Here is a 15,585-nt window from a genome sequence, read left to right as displayed (position 1 = left end):
TTTATGCCGGGAGAAGGAGTTGCCGTTGACAAGAGTTTGCTCCGTCTCGAGACGTTGAAAACCGCGAGCCAACGCCCCCAGCCTAGAATGAAAACCAGCTCCGTTCGAAGACTGCAAGTGCCACGGTGGATATGATGAGACTGACGTTGATATGTGATAAAGGCTTTGGAATGACTGTTTCTATGATGCAAAATACTGTCATGCGACGACAATGACGCGATGAAAATGAAAGATAAAACGAGAAAGGATGGACCACTCCCTTTGTCATGATACATGTACAGAGCGACGTGTCATTCATGTTAGCCTGCAGGCAGAACAGTCCTCAAGAAAAAATAATTCAATGTTATATCTATACGACGGGCGGTTATACCGGCTACATTAATAAAGATATAGATACCAAATAACGTAAAGCAACTAGATTCACAAATTGAAAAATTGAAATATAATTTCATATATTGACATGAGCTTGTGCAAGGAGAGAGTCTTAAGACCTACTCTTGAGTACGGCTGTTGTGTCTGGGACCCCACAACGAGGACGAAGATGATCCAACAAAGAGCAGTCCGCTACGTATGCGAAGACTACAGACGTACAATTTCATTTGCTGTCATGCAGACATGCTACACTACTAATGACTGTATTCGATTTGATTACTGCCAGTGCCTTTCGACTACCATGCAGGATGTATCAAGATATCAATTTTTTCAAACATTGTGTATTTGGACAAATCGCATGTAAAATGATAAATGCTAATGCTCCTGATATTCTATTGAAGATTCAACTCCAGAGAAGACTAGCAAACAATGTTACTTCATAACTAATACAAAGAAGAAATGAGAGAATTGAGAGTAGTCTTTCGGAGTTCTCCATCTGCAAAAAATGGATCATGCACCTTATCCGAAGACAACAAACCATCTAGAATTATATATTTTCGTCATTGATTATGCAAATTAAATCCTGATTTACAGAATACATGTATGTTACTGTGTTCGTCTCTTTTTGTACTACATGTATGCCACATATCATGGAAATTCGGCGTTCATTTGTGTAGTTATCGTCCTTGAAATGTTCTTACAAAATGCCCCTGTAGTTCCCAAGTAAGCTGATAGGGGGCCCAACTTACATCGTTTCTTCCTTACGCCAAATTTATCTGTCACAAACAAATGAAGACCATGGCATGTTTAGGACAACAACAACAACAAAATTAAAAACCCCGATTAAGTGTCTCACAGTGGATCGGGATGAGCTACCCGAAGTTTGGGAAAGTGCATGTTAACGTTGTTGTGTCTAAATATGTCTAATAAAGTAGTCTACGAACCTCAGTTGCGCATTGTAACGACGCATTGCTTGCGACAAACGTCATCAATAGAAGTACGAAATACACGAGTTTCACTGCAGTATGTGCTGTAATGGCAGGTGGCGCTTCACTCTCGTCGCCAGGATGATGACGTACATGAATAACTTTGGACGAGACCACTACGAAACTTCACCAGGAAGTGTACCCCTCAAAGTTGTGACCGGAAAACTATCCAGGTAAGGCCTTTGTTTATGGTACCAACACATTCATATCTGCACTTTATAATTTTAAATGGTCCTTGACTCAGACAAGATACCTATTTTCCAACTGTTTTCCTCATTTCAGCACAATTTGGAAGTTCATGTCTGACCTGTTGAGTCGTCCCGTCATAAGAACCAGGTGTGTTACACAGGTAGGTGTATCATCAGATATGTCATTCACTTCTCCGATTCTGCCCAATACAACGCCATATATGGGTGGGAAAACGTATTGTACTACTGTATATAACCACGAGGTTTCCAACATGATGTAAAAGAGAAGTGTACTCGCTTAATTTGACCGCGAGTCGAAGAATAGTAAGATAACATTAGACCTTTTACAGCTTTCGTTACCTGCTTGATCATCGCAAATGAGTTTAAGATACTGGTAGTTATGTATATTTTGAACAAGTTTTTATCAAGTCTAGTGACAGTGTCTACCGATTCGTTATGTTTTTGTGAAAATTGTTTTGGTTTTCAGCTGGTTTTAATTGTACACAAATAGTCATATTTGCTAGTTACCCTGTCCCAAAATGGCGGACACCCAGCGCACCTGGGAAGGGGACTCCCACGCACTGTGTAGGTCTGGTACTTGTGACGTCATCCGATAAAGTACGACGGTGCTTTCAAAACAGCGTTTAGTGTCTTCTGTGTACTTGATATGGCCAAATATCATTTATTTATGTTGACGAAGTTGCTGTGGTAATGAAATAAATCAAATGTGTACCGCCGGATCCTTGCAAAATGTTTAAGCGACTTTTATTAATTGGTGATCGTAGCGTGTCTAATGTGAAGGTCGAGGGTCACCGATACAAACATCCAGCATGTCGCTCGACAGGTTTTTTGGGGCCTCAAAAGTAGGCGCCGCTGAAACACTGGGTCACAGTTCGACTCCATCACGCCAAGACACACAATAGTCTCTACCAGACTCCCGTCTGACCGAATAGTAATAGGGGAATTTGGCCAAGTTGGGAATAAAAGTCTAGTAGGAGTTAATTGGCATAGGATTGAACTGCTCGGCCGCGGGACTGCAAAAGCCTGACCTAAAACCCATAGTAACTTATTTGTCACTATTGGGCCAAATTATTCTCATTTACTATCCAGCTAATACGTCTGTATGGAGACTAACACACAACACAACTAGTCAAGGCACAAAATACAGTCAAACCTGTATTAGGGGCCACCTCTACAGAGGGGCCACGCGTCCATAGTGGCCACTTTTTGTCGGTCCCTTGGGTATTTTATCTACAAGTTGCCACCTCTATACAGAGGCCACCTGTCTATAGTGGCCACATTTGAGTGGCCACTATAGACAGGTTTGACTGTACAACCAAATCATACCATCATCTTTAGAAGAGACAGGAGACAGAATAGGGTGACTGGGATTCCTTGTCAAACTTTGACCCAAGAAGAGTGGTTCAAAGACAATTGAGCATTCTTATTGTTGTGATATCTGTCTCTCATCAATCCGGTATTCCAAAAGTCAGTTCTTGTGGAGTGAAAAAAAATAGACAATATATATATATATATATGTTACAGCCTATATATGTTACAGCCCTGCATTATGACTTTCCATTATAAAGTGGCTCTTGTGAACGCGAGGACAATAATACAGGCGCGTGCATGTGTCATATCCTTTCCAGCTCCGCACACATGAATGCATACACGTGGTTCACGCCACCCCCAGGAAAGAAAAAGCCCTCTGTGAAGCAGCTCTTGTGAACGAAAAACATTAGACAATACTCATTACAGCCCTACATTAGATTCCTGCCAGCACCGCGCACCATGAATGCATGCATATGGTTCAAGTCACACTTGAAGAACATTTCCAGCCCTCTAAATTAGCTTTTGTGTGAGCAATAGACAATGGTACTGTACAGCCAAGTGTCACATTCTTTCCAGACCAGCGCACTTTGAATGCATGCACAATTACACATGGTTGACGTCACTCTCTTTCGAGAAGCACATGGGTGAACGATAAGACAGCTCCGCAGAGCTCTACGCACTATGTCCATGAATGCATACACAGAGTTCACGTCATCCACAAGAATATTTTGAAACCTCTAGTTTTGTGGCCAATAAACATAGTTTAACCCTGCTACAAGTTTTTGCCTGCTCTATGGAAGTAGCTCCACGCACTTTGACTTCATACACATGGTTCACATCACCCTTAAGAAAATTTTAGATCTTTACTTTAGTCTTGTGGCCGATAAACAGTAGTTCAACCCTATAGGCCTAAGACAAGTTTTTGTCATCTCATTAGAGCTCACGTCACTTTTGAAAAAAACTTTAGGAGAATCTATATCCACATTGATATCCACATTGATAAACGATGTTTGACGGTTCGACGCACTATAAAACACATAGTTTACTCCTTGAATTACTTCACCTTTAAGCAAAATAATCTCTAAAAGTTCCGACGAAACAGTTGATATGACAATTTAAACCTTTATTTTTTATATAAGTAAAGTAGGTATAAAAGTTCGTGCTTTGTGTTCTCTCCTGAAGGTGCTAATAATAGTCAAGTCATCGATCGTACAACCACCATGGCCAGCAGTGGAGGTTCGGATCCAGCCTTCACCCCGGGTACAGCCAGGGGCGCCCGCCTGGCATCTCTGCTCATCGATGAGGGGACCCGGTTACTTCGGAAATTATTAGAAAATGAAGTCAGCAGAATGAATCCCCGACGAGGTCTTCGCAAGCAGCTACAGAAACATGAAAGTTATCTTCGGAGATTACCTTACTTGTGTGAAAATCAAAGGAAAAAATTGTACCCAAAAGGCAAGGCAGTTGACAGTGCGCACGGGTTTGACATCACACTGTTAGAACTGCTATTCAATGAATTTAGTCTAAAAGCATACAAACGTGAAAGACATCAACTTAAAACATATAGGAATGAACATTACGCACATATTTCACAAACAGTGGTGCCTCCAGAGGACTTCAATAAACTATGGCAGGAGTTGAGTAAAATCCTCATCGCCCTTGGGGGAGATGAGGCGAGGATTTCTGAGAAACTTACTGCAAGTATTGATCCCGGCGAGCAGGAAGCACGGTATCTCAGCGAGCTGGAAGAGCTGCATAAAAGGGATAATGAGTTGAAAGACCTTGTTTTGGATCAAGGTAAAAATCTTGCAGAAGGGCAAGAGAGGTTGCAGAAAGGTATAGACTGTATTACTGAGATGTTGGAGCAACGAGCAACAAGCACTGCACCACCCTCAAGTCTCCAGAGTGACAAGGAACATCCAGGTAGGGTGCACTTCTCGCAGTTGATGTTATTTTTCCTGTACGTTTGTGAAGATTATACATCCAGGAATATAATGAAAAGATGAAAGTTGAATCTCTACTTCTGGATAAATCAAATTTACTTCAGACGTTTCAAACGACCTCCGTCGTTCTTCTTCAGTGAAATAAAAATAAAAGTTTACAACACTGAGGAATAAAGAATGTATCTAAGAACCTTTGTCAGTTACCTTTTTGTTTATTTAGAACACTGTTTAGAACACCTCTGTAGTTACCTACCATGTTTACTTTAGAACACCTTAGCCGTTACCTTTTTTGTTTATTTAGAACGTAAGAAGTATTCTTTATTCCTCAGTGTTGTAAACTTTTATTTTTATTTCACTGAAGAAGAACGACGGAGGTCGTTTGAAACGTCTGAAGTAAATTTGATTTATCCAGAAGTAGAGATTCAACTTTCATCTTTTTTTTTTATTTTTCCTGTAGTATAAATAACCCCAACGGATTGCCTCTCTTCATGTTTTATCCTATTCTAAGCACATAATGTAATCGATTGCACCACCTCCAATGATGGCAAATGAACTATCCCTATTTCAACCTTTATTGGTTAAAGATAATTTTTGTTCACTTGGGCAAAAGAAACCTGTACCTCCCGTTTCAACGCTTTATAGATATCAGACAACAAGTAACAACCAATTAAGTCTTGCCAGTCCTTCACACAGTTTGTAAATGACCTTATATGTAGAGTATATGTCAATGCGTTTATTTCAGAGCGTTGGAAAAGAAACCACAGCTGCAGGGCAGGCTAAATTATGTAGCAGGGATAAAACAATGGTACAATTGACTACATACATTTTATATTTCCTGGCCATAGAGTTACTGGGATCACAGCCATCAACAAGCAAACGTAAAAGGGGTGAACATCATCTGGAACAAAACCCTATAGAGAAGAAAGCGAGAGCGGAGTGTGAGGATGGTGAATCGAGCATAAAAGGTAAAAGTTCATTCAAACAGTCATAATAGAGATGGCGCAACACAGCGCGTGCTTTGTATCTCACATTATATACCACAATGCAAACGTTTCCAAAAATGGGGTCGTGTGTGCAATCGACAGGGTGTTTGATTCATAACCCAGAGGTTCTGGGTTCGAATCCGTTGATGTACTACCGATCGTGTGCCATTGGGAAAGAAACTTTACACGACTTTCCTAAGTTACTTCGCTTATGTGAAATTTAGTACCTAGCTTTGGTCAGGGCCGTCCCTCGGATAGGACGTTAAATCAAGGTCCCGTGTTTGGGGGGAGCCAGACCTCGTGTACGTTAAAGAACCCACCCCCCTTTAAAAAAAGGAGAGGTCCTTTCCGACGTGAGCGGTTCAAATGAATCTAACCGGATGTGCAGCTTTTACTGTTCAGTACAAACCTGATGTGTTACGCCATCGGGTGGTCTACCGCGTAGGCAAAACAAACAAAACCAAAAGCTAAATATGTTGTGAATTTAACACACGAAATTTCAATGACCTGCTTACCATCACAAGATTGCCTCTACCTGGGTTGTAAAAGAGAAAACAGCAAACATTTTTGTACTCAGGTTTCTAGTTTATGAAGCAATCTGTTTCACGATGCAACAGACATGTACATGTGTTCCGTGCTAGTAGACAGTACTGCTGACTTATTATGATTGTTGTATATGATGTATTTACAGGGACGCCTTTGGAAGACACCGAAATTCCTCAAGACGAAACAGACAGGGAAAGCAATATCCGTGTTTCCTTGTTGGAAAAAAGCAAATACGTTTTCCGTCCAGAAATCGTAACAAAACTGGACAACTTTGAAGAGGCAGTTGGGCTCTTCCGAAACCATGCAGAGATGATGCTTGGAAACGACGAACCAGTCAATGAGTCGAAAGGACAACAACCTAAATTAAGTGCAAAATTACGACTAAAAAATTCAGCTACTCAGATTGTTGATAAAGCCCATGAGGCAGCGTTTACGAGTGCAGTATTAAGTGATTTACCCACATACAATAGACTCCTTCAGTGCTTTGCGCAATACCAAGCAATCATTAATAGGATAACGCGTAGCTGTCTGCTCTGCTACCTTGGCTTCGACGACATGTCCTGCTATCGGACGTTTTTGGCTGCTTACAGAGACGGACGTTTGTCAGAAACCCTGACCCGGGAACTGATCACAGACGACATGAGGGCAGCAGAAGGGGAGGATCTGTACGTACACGTCACACTGCTGGGAGCGGATGGGGAATGTCAGGAAGACAGTCTATCTGATGAAGGTAAGATTATTTATAAAACAAAATTTCAGTCCAATGAATACCGTCTGGCAAACAATTTTTTTTCGCAATTGGCATTAATGCTTCTTATACATGCCATTTCTAACCACCTTTCCATTTTTGTTATAGAAGAGCCAAAAGGTCCTACAGGCAGAAGTCAGGTGGACAGTTCAGCGGACGAGTTTCCAGTCTCCATCAAACAGGAGCCTCTGTCTCCTGTAAAGATGGAACCACCACAAGAACTTCCATCCTGCAGCTACTCGACAGAAATACAGGATAGCAAAGCAGCCGCTGATGTTTCAGCATCGGATCAGCCTCCTGGTCCTAAAACGGAACAAATTAACATAGTTTCAAAGGAAGACGTGCAAAACGTGGGCCTCGGCGTCAAAGCAGAACCTGACGTCCTTGTGAAAACAGACGAATATCAACAGAGACACATGAAATCAGGTAAGTGTTGAAAAAATACAGTGTCCATGACTTTGCCTTAGAAGCTTTAAAAACTCATTTGTGCCTACATTTACTAAAGCAAACATTACCGATAGGTAGTCACAAATACCTGTCATACATGGTTATCATAATTTTTCTGTTTATCAACTTTTGAAGAAATGGACACTCCTGGACTGAAGGTGAAGGAGGAATCAGGTAATGATTAATTTTCAGTTCTATTGAATACATACAAATGTGTGTGATACATTTATACTGTTACGGGCATCATATTGCAGACAGCCTCATGTTCATAGACGGTGGAGCAGAAGTAATGATATTACACAAATAATTAGCAGACAAAGTTGACAACTGTTATGATCTTTAGAAATGATGATCGTTTCACTTGTATATACCCTTACCTGCTGTCCTTTATTTACAGAGCAAGACAGACAGTTTGCCGCCATTGCTGACCGTCTGCGTTCCATGTGGGAGCGGCTAGCTTTATATCTCGGCTTCAACACTGACTACATCCGGGACCTGACAGCCAGACTGCCCCCCTCCCTCCGTCCTCACCAGCTGATCCGGGATTGGATGGAGAGGAACCTTGGTGACGTCAGCCTGGAACAGCTGGTGCAGGCACTGAGGGACGCTGGGATACATGAAGTTGCAGGTAAAGCACATCTTCTACTTGGATCCATTGCAATTTTCTCTTTATTGAGTGAGTATTTCAGAAAGATCCTACACAATTTCTATTGCAATCAATCCTGCCGATGTAAATATAATTCTACATTCATGCTAACAGGTGTAAGACTACTTTGATATATACGTGCTGATTTCCATATGTCCTGCTTGTATGTTCTTTTTTGTAGACGCAGCAGATTCCGGTCAGCTGTTTATGACAGAAGTAGATGGTGATGCTGCAAAAGAGAAGCCAGATGAGGATGTGGATACAGGCAGGACTGATGGTAAGCTGCTGCTCGATGATCCAGGCAAAGGTATAGATAGTCTTTCCATATAGTGGTACCTTATAACTGATATTTTCTAAATTTGCGAGAATGCAATGAATGAAAAACTAACGCAACTTCGACTTAGTAAACTTCTTCTCGGTAAACTTCATGAACAGACGCACGACTCAATCGTGTTTGTACAAGAGTGTCCGTGGAATCACCCTGAAAAGGAGCTAAAGCTCGGGGAGAAGTTTTACTACACAGGAGTTAAGAATGAAGCCGGAGTCATCTGGAATAGTGAGCTGTTTGAAGTGAAACGCTTAGACTCCTACAGGCTGATAGGAGACAAGTATCCAAATCTAATGCAACATCGCGGGCGGCTTTGTATTTGTGCAGTCACACTCGTGGACCAACCTGAGACAGCAGACAACAACCTAGCACAGGAGAAGACTCCAAATGTGTCCGACTTCATTGCTATCTCCTGGCACGGACCACTTACGTGTGCTGATGCAGAAAAGCAGCTGGTATTACGAGACCTACTTGAATTTCTTACCATGACGTATACAAAAGACAAGAACGGCCCAAAAGCTTGTGTTGTTGGTGGGGATTTCAATTTTAGTATCACAAAGGCATGCGAGAAGTTGGAAAGTTACCCCGGACTAACCATCGCCGCTTCATATGAACCATCAACAACAGCTGACTACTTCATCTTTACCTCGGACTTAATCAATATCCTACATGCTGATCAGTTATTCTTAGATACAGGAAGTATCAACACAGCACAGGGCAGGGACAGGGCAGAGGAGAGCGAGGTTGCACCGAATGTTGTCATCGACCACAAACCAGTCTTCGCTGTGCTGGATCTAGGAAGCCCCAATCCGTTCTCCTCGCCATGCAAGCATTCCACACGCACCTGGTAACAAAAGCGTCTAATATGCTATTGTCCAATTTCCAATCCCTTAAAGCTAATCATGATAACCAGTGGACTAAAATTAGACTATAATAGTAACGATCGATGTAAAAGTTTGACATTTCCATGCTATCATAACACGGCCTTTCTTCTTGTCATGTCATGTACAACTGCCTTATCAGCATTAAATATGTCTACAAACGGCAAGCATTCAATCATGAATTTAATTTTCACCTTCATTTTAGTCTAAAAAGAAATAAGTGACGACTAGGTGTAGTTCATTTCGATGGTATGTTAAACCTGTCTGTCTAAACAGATGTAGATTTTACAGCTTGCAGCTTGCACCATTTCTGTAATATCAACCTCAATACGCACATACTCTAGAGTTATCAATTATCTAGTCATCCTAACATCAATTTTTCCCATATGTTATCCGCACTGTAATGCATGCAAAACACATGTACGGGAGTTGATTAATAATCAGGGCTTGAGTCCATCTGATTAATGGTTTAAGCCAGTGTAACATCCCAACCGACAAAAATCTATCTGTTTTTCGTTTCATGTCTAAACTAACCTGTTTCATGAATGTACCACACAAGGTAGGGGATCCCGGAACAAGAACTCTTTTGAAATGTCTTTGACACTGAAGAAATTTCAACTGCCGTATTTTTTTTCTGTAAAGTTTACCTTTTTGCACATGTTAAGTAAGATCCATGCCTAGTGGGTGCAAGATCCTTGTAAGTATGACAACCACGTGATCTTGATGTTAGCAAAAATACAGCATAACTTGTAACTTTTGTATAGTTTGAAATTGCTATCAAGGATGAAACATTGTTAATACTAGTAGTTTACTACAATAGAATGTATTTATGTATCTTATATTGCTTCTGTGTTGTATATATCTGTTGTATAGTTAATTTATATACACTTCCTTCATTAAATTACTCGAGATTTTGGCAAAACACATTGTGTGATTCTGTCAGAGAGACAAATTCTATAAGAAGCTTTTGTTTCGCTTGTGCTGTTGATAAAGTGTACAAAACTACATCACAATTAAAGATGTAACGGAAATCGAATAAATATTTTGAAGGTATATGTATATCTTTTGCGTTATTTTATTGGTAGTAAAGACTAGTATCTAACTTTTGTCTATCCACCACTTTCACAGAAGAGCACTACTACAATGTATGGCGACGTTACCACCTTTTTTGATCAGTCAAGAATCTGCCGTAAAACGTGCAGTTATTAATAAGCAGTCAAAAGGAATTAAGGTTCAAAGTACATTCCTTGACAAAGACTGGAGCTGATCAGTCCAAAATACAGTTTAACTTGTTCCTTGTTGCAGAAGTCAGAGTACTTTTTTTTTACTTTCTAACTCTATCAAGCCGTTCTCCCTGGCACCCAAGGGCATATTACACTGTTACGTGATGCACACGCCTTACATCATTTAGGCATGATCTGTAGATGGCAAGCAAACAAAGAACATTGTCGCATTTGTCTTCTGCCTACCCCTTTCTTCCTGATCAAACAATGTGATTAGAGATGGCAGACTTCACCCCTTTACCTTTACAGCTTTGCCGGTAGGTCCACACGCACACAGACACAACATAAACAGTACTTCAAACCTTGGGGTGACGTAATCACTAAACCATATTGATACTATGTCACGGCGATACCTAAGAAACGATCCGCTGCCCAAATGTAAACGTTTTGTTTGCTGGCTGGTCGTCGTTCACCTCGGTCAGGCCAACTGAGCCAGTGGTGGTGACTTTCCACACGGGGGCATAAACAAAATGGCGCAGCACCTGTAACTGTAAGGAGCCTTACGTATGGGCAAAAGCAACGAACGGACCAACACCGTAAGTTGACCCTTTCTTTAGTTTCGTAGATATGTTTGGGGGCGCCTATGGATGAACATTTACAGAAGTCGCAGACGCAGCGCATTGTCTTATGGCTTGTAGTTTAGTTTAACTAGTGCGAGCTGCGTTCCCCACCACCTTACGATAGTTTTCATGACGCACCTGTCCACATCAGTAGTCAGTTTAAATCAATGGCCAGTTTATAAAAAAAATCTAAACGTGCATGAAAACGTTCGAAATAAGACGTTCTGAAATCGACAAAAAGGGGAATAATTGACCAGGAGAGTCAGTCCAGACTAATGTAAACATTTCCCCGACGGCAAAATAAAACCCTATAAAAGTCGAACCATTCTCCCTATAGCCAGTGTAGTGAGTGTAGTAGAGACTACAGTCAGGCTGGCTACGTATTTGCACCTCCATGACTCTGGGGAGGCCTTCTTGCATTGTGTTTACCGTGAACCGTACAGTGACCTTGGATCAGATGTTTGTGAGGGAGCATAACCTGATCTCATTGAAAAGCAATGTCAACAATTTACTGTCTTATAAGTTATTAGGCAGTCTTCCTTTGTGACATGGCACAAAAGATACGCCGCTTGAAAATACGGAAAAGGACACAGACATCAATGTCCGATTCATTAGTTGGCAGTTCAGAGGAGGCGATCGCTCAGCGCTCTCACTGAGACTAAAACGGTAACCTTTCTATTTCATATTGAGTATATTATACAACATGTAAAAGTTTGACAGAAAAAAAAAGACATACGATGCGTAAGGCATTTGTTTTTTATGCAATTTGTTGAGCGATCTGTCAAATTTAAAGGTCGTAGAGAGAGCGCGGCAACAGCGCCTAGTGGACAAGGTGTACAACAAGTTGTGAACTGGGGCTGAGATCGGACGGGTAAGACGTTAGTATCTAGCGACTACGGCAGATACAATGTAGTGAAAACGTCGTGAAAGAAGTTTATGAGGATACAGCATGTTATATTTAAAAATTAAGAATTGATCCTATTTGCAGACGACGTTGTCATTGGGTCAAATTATCTGATTACTCCCCGTTGTTTACGTTGGACAGGTAAGCCTGAGCACAAAGGTCACGTGTAACGTTACATCCGGGGACCTGCCTGTGACGTTGTCGTTAATTCTCCTAGTAATACAAGTGGTGCTTCAAATGGCTGTAACGTTACATTGGGTACTCTCTGTGCAGTCATCACGGCCGGTGTTCAGGCTTAAACGTAAGTTGACATTCCTTATGATTACCTAAGGGTGGAAAAGTTGTATGCTAGTCAGTACTAGTGTTTTATCATTTCAGCCAGGCCTGCCTCGGCACCCCGGAAATAACGACTTTTATATGGCAGTATCTACTAGTATTCTGACTTCTTAAAACGATCACGCAGTTTTAAGTTAAGGCCTTTCCGACGTTAGCAGATCTTTGCCTGGAAATTACGGCTGTTATCGTTATTTTTCATACCCTTAGATTATACTTCAATCCCTTCCTACCCTCAAGGCAGATTTTAGACATTCCTCGACCCCACCCTCAGGTTGTTCCCCATTGTTGTTGCAGTTTGCGTGTCGCAATTATGGCAGCCATATTGGACACTTTCTCTGGTAAAATGGTTAGATCATGAAGAACTCTTCCTGATGTCAAAATCTCCACAAGATTCCAGTTGTTCTTCTTCGCTAACGTGTAATGGTTATTTGGGTTATTATCTCTCATCGAGTGAAGCCAAAAAAAATCAGTTTTAACTCATATTGTGTTAAGTCATGTCATGATCGTTGTATTAATTTGTCTGGTCCTGACGACGATGTCTCTGCTTTATTCTGAAGTAAATAGTGAATAGACAATTTGCCATTCCATTGTTATAGTGTAAAAGACAAACCTGAATAAACTTGTAAAGATGTGGTTTGTAGCAACATTTCGGTTGTGTTTCATTCGAGCAATTTTAGCCAAGTCCCTCTAAACAAGAGAGTTCTTCAGTTATGTGCACTTGTCAGGGAAGTTTTACTGTGGGTATTACTTGATCAGTGTATTTGGTGTCAAAATGTTGAATCTCGGTCTTACTTTCACATTTCTTCATTGACCGTCGTCAATTGATTTGAGGTATGTTTATCCAAGCCTCCATTAGAAGGTTATCTGAAAGTGAAAGTAAAACATGTCAACGCCAGGTCCCTCAAAGATATAATTTATAGGGGCAATTAAATTGATATCTAAATTGCCTCATGTCTAAGATTTTTCTGTTTTGTGTTTTTAACACCTTTGTCAGCTGTGCTACTTCACTCAAACTTCTATGATGTTTCATGTTTAAAGTCCTGTAGGTCTACCTTTCTTGTAGGTCCTTTCGAAAAGTGTATAGAACAGGTTGACCTTGGAAAATTTCCTCTGATCAAATAAATTTGTTCAATGTACCTTTCATATAATTGAATGTCGCATATATTTTATGTGCATTTTTACTTTTACTTTCACCTTTAGTGCATAATACACTATACACATGTGTATACTAGAATTCTCCCCAGTGGATGGAATGAAAACATAAGACAGTGCCTAAGAGTTAGAAATGCTACCAAAAACAGTACAAGTGTATAGTTTCACCCTGCACTCAATTACTTCTGAAATAGAGTAGAATTGTTGTATGGATTGACATGCGTTGTATCATATACAACTTCCATTTTCCTTGTTTATGTGCCATCTGTGTGGACAAAATGTACTGGACATGTTCTGTAAAGAGTCGAAGATTTGATCTGCTTTTTCCGTTGTATTGTTGGTATGAAGGGTAAAACCCCCTTCTTTCATAGAACCATTTCTTAGTACCAGAGGGTGACCTCACACTTTGGAAACCATGTTATAGTTATAGTGAGGGTCTCTATAGGGGATAGTGCATCACAAATCACACACAATCCTCGAGACTCCTGATGCATTTTGGTAAACAAAAAAGATCCTAGCGCATAACATGAAATTCACCGACCCACCAATTATGCTTTATGTTGATTTTGATTTGGTTACAAATTATGCAGAACCAAATGCAGACGATTATGCTTAACGGACAAAGGGCATGCAGGCCCCCGACAGTGGGTAAACAAACAACGCCCGTAGAAACCACGTCATCGTGAGTGTAGCCTGAATACCTGTAATCTCCAAGCAGATCCTACGGTGGGATAAGGTAGTATCATAAGCTAGCCACCTTCATTTGGAACTGCACACTCCTTAGCGAATTTAGCTAAAGTCCATCTTTAGAACTGTGCGCTTGTAAGGTGCATATCATAAGGAGAGATTTTGGGACATTCAAAAGGAAAGGGAATGGGAAAGTAACTAACAAAACATAACAACTTCTGACCCGGGCCCCTCACAGATTAGATATAATTCCTAGTTGTGTCATAGATATAATCCTTAGTAAATCTCAAGGAGAAATTGAACTGATTAAACTTTCCTTATGTCAGATATTTCTCATTTTTTGTCTTTCAAACTTTGCCAGCTGTGCTATTTCACACAAACTTCCATGACCTTTCATTTTAAAACCCTGTGGATCTACCTTACTTGTAGTTTCTGTCCAAAATGGAGTATAGAATCAGGAAGATTTTGAACATTTTCCTGTGATCAAATGATTTTGTTCAATTCACCTAGAACAGGTGGAGGATGTTTATAATTGAACTGAATGTGACAAATATTATGTGTATTTTCACTTTCACTTTTAGTGCATAATACAGTATACACTACAATGATCTATACTAGAGTTCTCCACAATGGATGAAATTAGTTGATGTAACTATTTGATAATCCTGCATAATGAACATAGGACAGTGCCTAAGAGTTAGAAATGCCACCAAAGACAAAACCAACGTATAGTTTCGCCGTGCACTCCAGTCCTAACTAGAGAAATAGAGTAGAATTGTTGTATGGATCGACATGCGTTGTATCATATACAAATGTTTTCATTTTCCTTGTTTATGGACAATAAGTCCATGTTATATAAGTCCATCTGTCCAACAAAAAATTCACTGGACATGTTCTGTAAAGAGTCAAGTTTTGATCTAAATTGATATCTGCTTTTCCCATCGTATTGTTGGTATAAAGCCCCCCCCCCCCTTCTTTCATAGAAACCATTTCATCGTACCAGAGGATGACTACTCAATGAATCCCTCAATCCTCTGGAAACAATATCATAGTTAAAGGGACTTGTAGCGGGACCGACCAGCTGCAAGAAGGAAATATGGCTAAATGTGTATGAGTTATAAGATTTTTTTGTAACAACTCCCTACTATTGGTTATACTCCCTACGAATTTTTCAAAGATTGCACAACTTTTTGCACGTTGTCGCTCCATGAGAACCACCATGACCAAACTATCCTGTGTCCCCTCGATAAAAGGCAGCACTAA

Source organism: Branchiostoma floridae, unplaced genomic scaffold (genome assembly GCF_000003815.2).
Source record: "Branchiostoma floridae strain S238N-H82 unplaced genomic scaffold, Bfl_VNyyK Sc7u5tJ_1578, whole genome shotgun sequence".
Classification (NCBI taxonomy): Eukaryota; Metazoa; Chordata; class Leptocardii; order Amphioxiformes; family Branchiostomatidae; genus Branchiostoma; species Branchiostoma floridae.
This window is presented reverse-complemented; position numbering follows the sequence as displayed.